Source organism: Ochotona curzoniae, unplaced genomic scaffold (genome assembly GCF_017591425.1).
Source record: "Ochotona curzoniae isolate NIBS_2020 unplaced genomic scaffold, NIBS_Ocur_1.0 contig_4514, whole genome shotgun sequence".
In the NCBI taxonomy this organism is placed as follows: domain Eukaryota; kingdom Metazoa; phylum Chordata; class Mammalia; order Lagomorpha; family Ochotonidae; genus Ochotona; species Ochotona curzoniae.
In genome coordinates this window covers 2,900,889-2,915,644 of record NW_024466312.1, presented here as the reverse complement: position 1 = coordinate 2,915,644, position 14,756 = coordinate 2,900,889, and positions in this window count along the sequence as shown.

Here is a 14,756-nt window from a genome sequence, read left to right as displayed (position 1 = left end):
CCTCTGGGATTACTCTTGTCAAATCCTGTCCACCACACTGTTCCAGTGTTCTTACTACATTTTAAGAGATTTTTGTTTTCCCAAAGTTTTAGGAGCCTGGATGTGACATGGACTTTCCCTCAGAAGAATTCCTCCACTAGTGAAACCAAGTATTGGAGAATAAATACTAAAGACTCTTATCTTTTGGCACCACAATTCCCAAGTGGCTCTACATAGTTCCTCAGAGAGTCAGAGTAGAATTGGACACCAGTCCCTGCCAATGGTAAGTGCTTACCAGTGTACTTTTCATTGCTTTTATTGATTGGTTTTCATTCCCTGATCAACTTCCTACCCTTCCTCACCAGTACCTCCTGGGATGCCACTTTATAACTGAACCTACTCAAATCTTATCTTAGAATTAATTGATTTTAGGAAAATCAAAAGGAAGCCAAAACTTTTCTTTTTATTAATATTTACTCCTTTGATGAGTTGGAATTTCTAGTCCCGATTCTTTAAAGAATGCCGTGTTTGGACAACTCCCAGATATGATACATACACCCAGACCGGTCCTCTCATGAACCTGACTAGTGTCTTTGCTGTGCATCCAATAGGTAAATCAAACTTAAACCATACACTTCCTATAAATGTCTTTCTTTATTATCTTTCTAACCTCAGTAAATAGCATTTCATCTTGTAAGTTGCTCAGGTAAGATCTACAAGCAGTCCTTGACACCAATATTTCTCTCACATCAAATATCCAATCCCTCAAGTGGTCTCTGCTTTCCCAACATTTCAAGAGACTGACTGTTATTCATCCACATGACTTTACCTGAATTATTTGTTGTAATAACTCTGAATAGATTCCATGTCTTCCATATTGGCTCCCTAAATCTGTTCGTGACACAGATGCCAGGAAGATCCCATGGACATCATCTTTTACCTTGTCACTCCTCAGCAAAGACGCAGAAGTTTTCTGCCACATACGGGAGAATAGAAGCTGTGAGCATTAGAGCGACCTTGAAGCCCTTTTCTGGTCTAGGATTTCATACCTCTGACTTTACCTTCTATTATCTTCTTTCACGCTGTTTCAGCCACACTGGCACTTGTGACACCATGACAAGCATCATCATGTCTGCCATCCAGTGGGAGTCTCATTTCATGACCTACTGATTTCAGCTACAGTGTACATGCTTGTGTGAATTAAGGTCAGATAAAACATACTTCTAACTTTGGGCCATGTTTTCTAAAATATTTGAAAACACTTGCCTGGACAATTGTCTGAATCGAACTGCTACTGCTGCTCATGAATTGAATACCCTTTTAAATTTACATATTGAAAACTCTCTGTAGTAGCTTGTCTAATTCTTATAATACGTTTGTATAATGAAAATAAAATAGTCATATACGTCATTCAACTCCTGAGACATGAGGATATAATTACTTAGGCTTTGGATTAATAATCACAGCAGACTTCCCTCTGGGATCTCCATTCATTGGGTACAAGGGCTTGACAGAAGATTTCCACAAAATAATCTAAAAGTTTAATTTGGCGTCTTTCATCACTGGGTATTTGAGAAACCAGTAGCACATGCTATTTGGAGATGTATAGAAGATGATTTTCCTAATTAAAAGCAAACATAAAAAACCCAAGTGTACTCAGACGTTTTCATCTTGCCCAGTATTCTCAAAAAAAGCAAATGTGCTTTATTTCCTCAACGTATCTTTATTGAATTGAATCTCAGAAATTGTTTGTGATTTTTATATTGGTTTCCTTAAAGATTGTACAAGAAAAAAAAAGATCAGTAAATCCTAACAGAACCTAAAAAGAGTGCATTCAAACAACGTTAGGGAAGAAGCCAAGCCTCGATGTCAGATGGAGTTTGAATATCACAAGGGGGAAGAGGTTGGAAGCAGAGCCCAAAGCACAGACGGTGACTGAGTGTTCTGCAGGGTGATTTTGGTGCCACCTTGGAGTTCAGTTGATATAAATAAATGTGAAAGCCTTCAGTGATTATTATTACCACCATTACAGTACTCTTCCAGGAAATTAAAGCTTAGTTGGTACTTCACTCTTTGTGCTAATGATGTGAAGTTTCAGAACAATCTACTAAGAAAAATAAAAATGGAATTAAATCAGCCTGCGGTTCTTAAAAACCTAATGAAATCCAAACACTTTCCCATTGAAGGTGACTCAGTGACACAGAATTGGCAGTTCTATGTTGTTAGATCATCGGTTTTTACTGGACTTGTTTCCATTTTTAATAAGGCAAGTGCAGAACTATCCTTTCTTTTAGAGTGTGTTTGGAATCATCTAGAGAACTAAAGCTGAGTCATCAACTGGAAAAATACAGTAGAAGTATCTCTTAATGCTTAATTTTCCTTTTCCAATGACTGTAAAACTATGGTTTTTACTTAAAAATCAGGCAAGGCCTATTTTTTGCTATAAGAATAAATGGGAGGAGAAGACAGATTGGTGTGAGTGAAGCACAAGCAGATTGGCAATTGCAACTTTGGCCTAACTTGAGTAGAGCAGAGAAAACATTACCTTTCAGTAAGGGCTGGAGTCCTTAACTCCTCATGCTGGTTGATCTTTGGGGAATGAGACCTTTGGAAATTGGAAGATTGTGTTTCTAATTCTGGGGATATCATCCAGCTGGACATTTTTTTTTGTATTTGAAGGGATTTTTTGGCATAAATTGGCCTCTCAGAGAGCCAGGAAAAATTCTGACTTCTTATAAGTGATGAACTTGCTCTCCTTTTCCTTTTTTTTTTTTTTAAGATTTGTATATTTTGATGTGAAAGGCAGATTGAAATGCATACACACAGGAGAGAGAGAGAGAAAGAGAGAGATTTCCCATCTACTGATTCCCCAAATGGCCACAAGGGCCAAGGGAGAAAGAAAGAAAGAAAGAAAGAAAGAAAGAAAGAAAGAAAGAAAGAAAGAAAGAAAGAAAGAAAGAAAGAAAGAAAGAAAGAAAGAAAGAAAGAAATTACTCAAAGTACTCAAAGCATCACCTACTGCCTCTCAGAGTATTTCATCAGCAAGAAACTGAAGTTGAGAGAAGAGCCAGCACTCAAGCCAGAAATGGGATGTAAAGTTTCCAAGTGGTGCCTTAACCACTATACTGATATCCACTTCTAACCTTACCTTTTATTTTCATGTTTCAATGAACTTTTGAAATATAGGGGTGGAAATGTGCATCAACTCACACATAACTTTTTGACATATTGGATTACATGTATCTTTTACTACTTCTCCCTCTAGAAACAATCTTGACAACGATTTACTTTACTGAGTACTTACAGTTTGTCATAGATTATCTCACTTCCACTGCACATCAATGCTGAACATGTGAATTTCCACATTCATCATCCTCAGAACCTTACCCAGCACTGCACTGAACATTCAATATATAACGATGTTTTATTTCAGTGAGTTAGATATATCAAGGAGATAGGTGTACAAATCACGTTTAAACCAAACCATGACCTAATCATAAATTGTGACAAGTATGAGAAATAGCAGGGGAGGAGGAATGGGTCCCTCTCAAGGTACATTTTAGCTGATCCAAAAGGCAAGGAACTAGTCAGGAAACATAGCTTGCGGGAAGAGGCCTCCTTGTTTGATGATAAATTGGTGTAAAATCCTGAGGTGGAAAATATCGATGTATATTTAAGGGGCATTAAAAAACTCTATGCAATTTTTCAGCAATAGCAAAAAGAGATATGTTAAGTAATGGAGGATTATTATTTTTTTGGCAAATAATCTGGAATTGCTTGATAGGTTAAAATATTAAGGTTCTCTAGAGAAACAAAACCAATTAGGCAGATATGTAGGAAGAAATTCTCTGTGGGATTTAGCTCACATGATTAGTAGACTAAGCTATACTACAAAAGGCTATTGGTAAATTACAGAGCAGAGGAGCTGATAGTATAGTTCTGACTCAGACTAAAGATGCTTAGGGGATGGCTGTTCCAAGTCCCAGAGGCTGCAGGTTGAAAATCTGACTTTCTCCTTTTCAAGGACATAAGATGGGTGTCCAGATTCCCAGAGAGGAAGTACATCCATCTTTCCTCTGCCTTTATGTTCTTCCTGGGTCCTGACCCAATCGGCTCACCCACTCAGAGTGAGTGGAACTGCCTATCCAATTCACTAACCCAGAAGTCCATCTCTTCCTTAAACAACCTCCAAGACACTCTCAGAATGAGTTTTTTTTTTTTAACCAGTTTTCTGGGTGCCCCTTCACCGGTCAAGATCACACTTCAAGTTAACCATGGGAAGTATGAAGAAAATGAAGAACCAGACAGAACCCCCAGGTCCCTAAAACAGCTCTCATTGATTATAGCATTCTTTCTACAGCTCAATACCCAATCAGAGCCTTTCAGATTATGTGAGACTATACAGATTATGTGGCATACTTTGGGGGTACAATAGAACCCGCGCAGATGTGGTTCCAATCAGCCGGACAAAGCTTCCTAACATACAAGTGCTGACAGCTCCCTTTGTGGATGAACTGCCTGGGAAGCTATCCACCCTGTGGAGTAGAATGTGAGCCTGCTTCCAGTGGTATGGAAGAAAATTATGGGCTTCATAGTCCAAGCACATTGAGTTTTTGTGTTGTGATAATCTGGGAAAATTAAAAGATGTATGTGGGTAGGTTGTTGATAGTTTCTGAGTGGCATTACCTTTCTGTTTATTACATGAATTGTATGTGTCTGTATGAACACATGAGCATATGTACAAATACACAATACACATAATCATACAGTATTATTTTAGCTTTAATTATAAATATATGTGCTATTTTTAAAGTGATACATTGAAATAATTAAAATGTAAAAGTAATTGTTTGGGTTCCAATTTATTGTATTTACAGGAATCTACTTCTGTTGGGTAAGTGGGAATACCTGCAGAGAATCTAAACTATGTCACCCATTTTAAAGATGATAGTTGTGAAATCTTCCCAATTATCCCGTATGGGAACCTATAGGGTTCCCATATGTGAAAAAAGTGAAGATGCAGTGTGTTTATGTCACCTGTTCCAAATCAGGGTGAGGACGGCGTGAGAACTCAGGGCTCTTTCTTCCTTTAGGAGAATCGTTGAACTGCTGATGCACGTCTCCACTCCCATAGCATCACCTCTTCTCTGTCTCATGCTTTGTGAATCACAAGTATTTCTGCAGAGGCTGCTTTTAGATCAGAAGAGGGAATTGTTTGGGTCTTTTATCTAAACTTTCAGCAGCCCCTTGAGACTAATTATCTATGACACAGCAGTGTTCCTTCTCAAATCAGCTGAATGCTATAAAAAATTATGTATCTTTTACTCAATGCTTTTATTTATTTATTTATTTTCATGGAAAAAGAGGTAAAGTTGTCATACTAAAATTTCCCCTTTCAGCCAAGTCACTGGAAGGAATGTATCAATATGTGGCTTTAATGTGTTGTCAGAAACAAAGCATATTTCATTGCAGTTTCATATGGACAGCTAGTGGGAAAAAAAAAGACGTCTATTTTTCACTGCTGAGCTGCAGCTAATTGTACAGCAGTTTACACAGAGAGGAATGTACTAGAAGGAAAAAAGACTAGAGGAATTATTTCACAATTTATCACTGTATGAAATCTGACATCTCAAATGTTATAATCACAATTGGTTGATAGTATCTCAACTCACAACAACAAAGATAGAATAAACTAGATAATCATCAACTGATGGTTGCATAAAGAATTTGTGGTATATACACATGATGAAATACTAGTCACCCACAAAAGAGAATGAAATCATGACAGTTACAACAAAATGAATGCAACTGGAAATCATTATGCCACGTAAAATAAGCCAGACTCAGAAAGAGAAGTATCACATGTTTTTTTTTTGTTATCCAGAGAAATTGATGTTTATGGGAGGTACAAAAATTGTGGATGACATCTCATTTAGTGATTATAAACATTACCTCACCGAATCAGATCAGGTAAATGACAATAGCTCTTCTTTGTCCATGAAGAAAGAAAGAAAGAAAGAAAGAAAGAAAGAAAGAAAGAAAGAAAGAAAGAAAGAAAGAAAGAAAGAAAGAAAGAAAGAAAGAAAGAAAGAAAGAAAGAAAGAAGAAAGAAAGAAGAAAGGAAGGAAAGGAAGAGAAGAGAAAGAAAGAAAGAAAAGAAAAAGAAAGAGAAAGAAAGAAGAAGAAGAAGAAAGACAGAAGAAGAAAGAAAGAAAGAAAGAAAGAAAGAAAGAAAGAAAGAAAGAAAGAAAGAAAGAAAGGAAGAGAAAGAAAGAGAAAGAAAAGGAAAGAAAGGAAGAAAGAAAATTAGTGGTGGGTGAGGAGTAGTGTGGAGTCTTTGGAGTTCTGAAAATGTTTGGGTCTTAATTCGGGTATTGTGAGTTTGTTCATAGTGCAAAAAATGTACAATTTTGTACAATTATACACATTTATAGGTATACTATAGTCAATATACTGTATTTCAATAAAATGCTTACCTTTTTAGAAAAGTATGGTATTACTGAATTTCTAGAAACATTTGGGTATTTACAAACTTGTGTGTGGCTACAAGACAGCCACTGGAAAAGCAGGATCAGGAATTGTCTTATTTAAGATTAAAACATGGGGCCCGGCGGCATGGCCTGGTGGCTAAAGTCCTTGCCTCGAACCTACCAGGATCCCATATGGGCATCACTTCTAATCCCGGCAGCTCCACTTCCTATCCATCTCCCTGCTTATGGCCTGGGAAAGCAGTTGAGGACGGACCAATGCTTTGGGATCCTGCACCCGTGTGGGAGATCTGGAAGAGGTTCCTGGCTCCTGGGTCTGAATCAGCACAGTACCAGCCATTGCGCTCATTGGGGAGTGAATCATCGGATGGAAGATCTTCCTCTCTGTCTCTCCTCCTCTCTGTATATATGGCTTTGTAATGAAAACAAATAAATCTTAAAAAAAAAAAAGATTAAAATATGGGCTGGGAGGGCTGGGTGCACAAATGAACCCTTCACTCTACCAGCCACATCTGGCTGGTGGGCGAAGTGGGTGAAACCTAGCCTGGCTGCTTAAAAGCAGTCAGCACCATCTTGGCTCAGGACAATGGTGCCAGGCTTTGCCCGCTGGCCACCCAGCAGTTAGCTCTGGGGACTTAGGGGTAAGGAATCACTTCCTAGGGACATCCACGCATAAGACCACTGTACGTGTAGGTGAGGAATGAATCCTGAGGGACTCTCAGTGAAAAGGCTGCTGCACTTGCAGATAAGCAAGGACACTGAGGCCTGGTGCTTTGGAGGGAAGAGACCAGAAGATATGTATGGGCCAATCCAATGCACCAGCCCCCATGGGAGTCCTGAGTGGGGCTTGTTAGCATGGAACATTGTTGACCACCATGCTAGCATGGAACATGCCAGCTAACATGAAAGCTAGGGCTAGGGACTGGTGTAGCAGGGATAGATACTAGTATCTGACTGTGTTCACAAATCAGGGACAGGACACATTAGGCCAGGGCATGACACTAACCAGCACACAAGAGAACCAGGTCCAGAGGGGGGATATGTGGGCCCAACCTTGTGGAAATATAAGTCCTGCTGCTTAAGAGTTGAGGTGGGGATGAGCTGAGCTAGGTGTGACCATGGAACCTGCCACACTCATGGGTACTGGAGCCGAGAATAGTCTGGGCAGGTTAAGGCTGCAGCAGCCACATGTGCATCCTAAAATAGGGTGTGGTACAGGCTGGGCCACAACATTTACCAGCTTATACAAGGCCAAGATGGAAGGGCAGGCTATACCATGCAACCACTGGCATGAGTGAAATCTGGGTCTGGCAGTGGGGGAACTTGTGAAACTTCTCTAGTGGGTCATACCTTCCTCTGATGAACACATGGTCTAGGTCTGGGGTCAGGCAGGCTAGGCAAGGTAGTTCCAGCCATTGGCAAGTGTGTGGGTTGGTTTTGGAAGGGCCAAGCTGGGAAGGGCTGAGCGAATCTTAGCTCACCAGCAAGTACAAAAACCAGGCTGGAGCTCGGGTCATGCTGAGCTAGGCTATTACACCTACCAGTTTGCATGAGCCAGGGATGGGAGCAGACTGAGCAGGGCCAGGTTCCAGCACCTGCCAGTGAGAGTTGGGACAGGCCGGGGCAGGCCAGGCTACAGCACCCTAAGGAAAAGGCCAAGATAGTTAAGGAATTGTGCCAAGCTGGGTCAGAGCAACCACTGGCACAGGCAAGATCTGGTTGGGGAGAAAAGAGGACACACTGGTCAGGTTGTGGTTCCCATTGGTGAGTGCCAGAGCTGGAGTGGGGGCTGCTATCTGGTCTGGACTTTGCTGCAGTCTCTCTCGGCATGGGTGTAGACTAGATTTGGGGTACACCAGATCGGGCTAGACTCCAGCACCCATTGGTGCTTGTGAGAGTCAGGGTAGATGTAGGATGGGCTGGGCTAGGTCTCCGTCCCTGCTGAGCCTTTTGTGAGCTGTAACTGAGTGTGGATCAGCCTGGGCTGAGATGTAAGGCCCAAAAACAAGAACAGAATGGGTGAAGGCTGGTCGGGAAAGGCCACTATTCCTGCTAGGACAGGAGATGGGTTAAGTAAGTAGGGCTGGTCCATGGGCCTTCTGGTATGCTTGATATATGGCATTTGGGAAAGGTTCTGATCGAGGAGTTTGACAAACTCTTCTGTTGGGACACAGTCGCTGCAGGTGAGCACAAGAACCACAATAGGAAGAAGCCCAGACCATGTAATGGTATCCATGGGTGCACATTTGGCTTAGGTTGGGGGCCAAACCAGGCTGGATCAGTTCACATATCCACTGCCAAATCTGAGAACTAGAATGGAGTGTGGGTCAGGCCAGGTTGGACCGCAGCATATGCCAGTTCACATGATGGTTTGGACTAGGGGCTGGCTGGGCTGGGCTAGACTGTAGCCAGTACCAGCATGAGCTGGAATTGGGGGTGAGCCAGGCCTGGCCAAGCTACAGTACCCACTGGCAAATGCCCAGGTGAGGCAGGCCATATCAGACTGGACTGCAGCACCCAACCAGAATCCAGGTTGGGAGGGGGTAAACCCAGTGGGTGGGCATGGGGGGCTCTCCTGCTGGACTACCACTCCCACTGGTAAGAGTGAGAGCTGTGGTGGGGGATAGTCAGGGCTGGGCAGAGCTACAATACCTGTTGCTTCATGTAAGCTGGATCAGGGGAAAGCCAGGCTCTGCTGACTGTTCCTACTGGTGCATGCATAAGCCCAAGTGGGTGTGGATTGGTCAGCTTTGCTGCAGCATAAATTGGTAGATGCTGGCAAGGGGGACAAATTCTTTCGAGTTAAACTGCAGAACCTCCTGGAGAGTGCAAGATCCAGGAGTGGGAGTGGACCCATTAGGGAAACAGTGGGCACCTCCCTCTTCGGTTGCCACTCCCACTGGTGAGCATGAGAACCAGGACTGGGACAGGATGGCTACATAGAGAGTGGTACTTGCTGCCATGGGTGTGGGCTGGAGAGTGAGGTTGATTGGGTTGAAAACTGGGCTTCATTGACATGTATGAGAGCTGAATGGGATGTGAAACAGACTAGACCAATCTGCTGTAAATATTGGCAAGCATGGGAAGCAGGGCAGGGGGTGGGCCTAGTGGAGGTTACTGTGGGTCACACTGAGTAGACTGCAGCTCCTACTGGTTTGTGTGAAGACTGAGTGTGTGGTGATGTGGTAGGCAGGATGGGGCTGGGATGCAACATCCATTGATTTGTGTGAAAGATTGACCCAAAAATTGCAGCCACCAGCTTGTGAATGTGCTGATTGGGGTGACAGACTGTGCTAGATCCTGTATTGGCAAGCAAATGCAAGAATCAGGTCTGGGATCAACTCAAATGAAGTTTCTTTGGGGAGCTCCCCCCCAAAGCAACAGCTGGTGCTGAGCTGATCTGAAATCAGGAGCCAGGAGCTTCTGCCAGGTCTCCTATGTGGGTGCAAGATCCCCAGGTTTTGGACCATCCTTTACTGCCCTCCCAGCCACAAGCAGTGAGCTGAACAGGAAACGGAAGAGCCAGGACACAAACTGGCATCCATATGGGATCCTGGCCCATGCAAGGTGATGAGTTAGTCACTGAGCTGTGGTGCCTGGCCCAGACAATTATGTTTTAATTATTTCTCAATTGGTCTAGGATGAATTTCTGGACACAGAATCCCAATTGAGGAGAAAATTTCAAGTTCCATGGTCTGACCATGGAGCGCATGTTTCAGAGCTGTGACTTGTTGTGGCTTAAACAGAGCAGTGGCAGCATATCCAAGTGCACGTGGAGGATATGGTAGTACATTGGAGTCTGCAGAGGAGATCTGGTACAATGACAGAAGATGGAGGACAGAACAAAATGATCAACTACCCTAGCCAAGTGTTGGCAGTGAATATCTGGGCAGAGACTCTAAGGTGGACTATGTCAGCCATTGGATTCTGGAGAAATTTCATCATGCATGGAGTGGTGAGATTGGCAGTAATTCAAAGCTGTTGAACTATCAAAACCTCACGAGCAGGACCCTTGGATCACGTACCACATTGGGGACCCGGGGGCACCACATTGGGGACCCTGGGGCAGTGTCTGGTGGCTGCCTTCCATTGCAGGGTGCAGAGGCATTTGGGAAGCTGGGTGTGGCTTCTCCCCTTATCTCCTTCTTTGCCCCAGATGCAGCAAGGAATAAAAGAGCATATGGAAATAATGGTCTCACCCACCTTCCTGTAGCCTTTGTCCCTTTGCACCCTAATCAACTATGTAAAAAGCATCAAAGATGAAAAAAAATTAAATTTACAAAAGAATTTAAAAAAACTTCTTTTGAAAATTTATTTATTTGAATATTATTGGAAAGTCAGATATACAGAGAGGAAGAAAGACAGAGATGAAGATCTCCCGTCTGATTGTTTACTCCCCAAGCAGCAACAACAGCTGGAGCTGAACCAATCTGAAGACAGGAGCCCAGAGACTCTTTCGGGTCTCCCACACAGGTTCAGGTACCCAAGGCTTTGGTCTGCCCTTGACTGCCTTCCCAGGCCACAAACAGGGAGCTGGATGTGAAGATTTTAGAACCAGGGCCCATATGGGATCCTGGCACATGCAAGACGAGGACTTTAGCCACTAGGGTACCACGCCGGACTCTAAAGAAACATCTTGAAGGAAATGATGCCTCTGTTTGATCTGTGAGTCAGTGAAGAATTCAATGAGAAAGTGTTTTGAAGAGATGAAATTACAAAGAAAAAGTCAAAATCCATGAGATACAGTTTCTACTGGACTTTGTTGGTGAAATATGTCTCTTGTAGGCAACAGAAAGATTGATTTTGTTTTTTTAATCCAGACTACTAATCATCTACATTCAATGTTAATTTTCTTTTACATTTGTTTTAAAAAAATTAACATTCTTTTTATTGGAAAGTCAGAAATACAGAGAGGAGGAGAGACAAAGAGGAAGATCTTTCGTCTGATGATTCACTCCCCAAGCAGCAGCAATGGCTGTGGCTGAGCCAATCCGAAGCCAGGAGCCCAGAGCTTCTTCCGGGTCTCCCACGTAGGTGCAGGGTCTCAAGGCTGTTGTTGATTTTGTATTGTGCCTTTTCATTTAATGGGGTGTATAGTAACTGTGTAATGAAGACTATGATATCCAGATATGAGGATACAGTGCAGTGTGCATCTCTGCTTCTGGATCAAAGATGGACTCCCAATGAAACTGTTAATTGTGTCTTGACAATAGGATGCTGGACTCTGCCATTGTCCATGCCTGCAATGATGGACATATGACTGTTTGTGAAGAGCTGCACGAGAGTCATAATATAGGGGAACTCAGTGGGGAGGTGGGAGAAGGGACTTTTGGAAGGGGATAAGGGAAATCCCAGGACCTAGTGAACTGTCTCATAAAATGAAAATAATAATTTAAAAAAGAGAAAAAAATGAAACTAACAATAACTTCTAATAAAATAAAGCAATCACTGTATTAAATAAAATAAAGGTTTTCATTTAAAAAAAATTTAAAGCAAGTCAGAGGGCCAGCAATATATAAGCTAAGGATACAGCCTTTATATTCTGCTTAAAATCAAGGTATTTCTGAGATTATATTAATTATCACCAGATGTGGCATTGCTAGTCTAGACCGATTGAGAAACAATTAAAAAATAAAGATCTGGGCCAGGCACCACAGCTCAGTGGTTAAATCTTCACCTTGTGTGAGTCAGGATCCCATATGGATGCCAGTTTGTGTCCTGGCTGTTCCATTTCCTGTGCAGCTCCCTGCTTGTGGCTGGGAGGGCAGTAAAGGATGGCCCAAAGCCTGGGGATCTTGCACCCACATGGGGGACCTGGCAGAAGCTCCTGGCTACTGGCTTTAGATCAGCTCAGCACCAGCTGTTGCGACCACTTGTGAAATGAACCAATGGGTGAAAGATCTGTTTCCCCTTCTCTACAAATCTGCCTTTTCAATAAAAATAATAAATCAATCTTTTAAAAGAAAAATAAATGTCTGTTGTAGTATTTTGCTCTCATTCATTAATACAGTTTCATAAAATCATTTATGCAGTTCACCCAACTTGTGTCCATCCACCAGCATTCAGCTCCTTTTAGGAGCACATTTTCTCATGTGTGCGCTCCGCTGTACTGCAACATGATGCAGGTGAAGAATCTATCCTCAGGGCTCAAAGACAAAACCAATGCTTTACGTGACCACCAACTTCTAAGGAGTGGTTGCAGGAAAGGACCTTGCACAGAGAAGGGAAGAAGAAAACAAGCTTCAATGAATGCAAATCCAGCTGATGACAGCTCCATGGAAAGAGCTTCTCCAACGAAGACAACACAAAACCGACAAGATATTCTGCTGACTTTAAAAACATAAATGAGCCACACTAGATAAGTTTGATATGAGTGTAGAGAGAGGCCAAGTGTAATTTGAGTTATGACTGGATTTAAGGAAGAAGGGACACTCCACTTGCCTCCTGGGACAGAGCACAGTGTAATGATGTTGCTGTGTCTCTTAAAGTATTGGCAGGAAGTCTGGGTAAAGGCAGGAGCCGATAGATTTATGGAAAAAGTGGTATAGAGAAATACAGACATTTTGGATTTGACAGGGTTGTTGTCTTAATGTCTTCCTCATCTTTTACATAGCACCCCAATAGAGACACCCCATTTTTTTGCAGGAATCAGAGAGCATGTTCGTTCATCACAAGGTACACCTTGCTTGGTCAAAAAGTTGCAGTTACTACAATGTTACTCATTAGGTTTAGTAGAAATCAGTGTACCTCAGGGCTGCTGCAGTGGCATGCTAGTCTTCCACCTGTGGCACTGGGATGCCTTATAGGCTCAAGTTTGTATCCTTCTGCTCTACTTCCAATCCAGCTCTCTGTTTATGGTCTGGGAAAGCAGTGGAGAATGGCTCAGGTTCATGGGCCCCTGCATGCACGTAGGAGACTCAGAAGAAGCTCCTGGTTCCTAGCTTTAAATTGGCTTAGCTCTGGCCATTGAGGCCATTTGGGGTGTGAACCAACATAAAGAAGACCTCTCTCTCTACCTCCCTCAACCCTGCCTTTCTTTCATGTAAACAAATAAATCATATTCCCTGTCGCTGGTATTCATGTCTGGAACTAGAAAACAAAAGTTTACATATATTCCTCTGTAAAGGATGACAGCTGCCCTCATGTTTATAAATATTGATATACATCTTCTTTATGCTTTTCTTCAGGGTAAACTATCTTGCTGTTTTCCAAAACACTGTTTATCTAACACATTTCATAGCTTCACATTCTTTGCTACCAACAGACTCCTGCTTATGCACATACTAGGATTCAGCAAATGATGGCTTGGGTTCATGTGTCCCTGTTGCCCTCCTACAAAAGATCCAGATGGAATTGCAAGCTTCTCACTTTGGATTGTCTCAACTCTGGCTTTGGCATGGATGTGGGTACTAAACCCAGCAGATGATCTCTCTCAGACTGTGTGTGTATGTCTCTGCCTTTCAAATAAATACATAAATAAACTTTGACGAATAAATCTTTGCACCTATTGCCTTCATGCTTCTATAATTATGTATGTGTAGTATGTGTGTGTATTGTGTGTATTCTTATTAGGAACATTTAGGTCTTGGACTATCATGCCCAGAAACAACAAGCAAAATCTTATTAGCTATGTCAGTTTCTTGCCAAGTTGTTTCATGTGATAACAAGGGCATTTCGGGCCTTCTGTAAGGGCCTCCCAGAACCTCCCAGAATCTCCCAGAACTTAAGGAGGAAATGATGCCAAGTACCCTGGAATTATCAATCACCAAATATAGGAACTATAATTCTATTAAATATACCTCTAGGCAAGTCTCCAAAACCCAATACTTGTGTAATTAATTTTCCAAACTAAATGTTTCCATTTATCCCAGGTTGTCTTCATTTGGTTTATTTCAATCTTGTTTTCTAGTCTATGATTTTAATTCTATTATATGCACCTCTCTTAAGTTTTGAATTCTATGAAGTTTAATAAGCACGCACCCCACTCAAGCTAACAAAATGCTAACCGTACAACGTCCAGACAATACTCTGAAGCACTGGGTTGGTGCTTTTCTTCAGTGTGATGGAAATGCACTGCTGGTTGCTTTGTGGGGTGCAGATTACAGTGAACTGCAATGATACCTGGAAAACTAGCAAGACGGTAGCTTCAACTGAGCTAGCTAACTTTTTGGCCTAATGTCCTTAGACCTCTCACTTACTGAGATGCAGAATTATTGTAGTGGGCAAATGATTTTCAAAGGTAGGGCCAAGACAACTCATTAAAGATAAAACAGTCCTTCAAGTAATGGT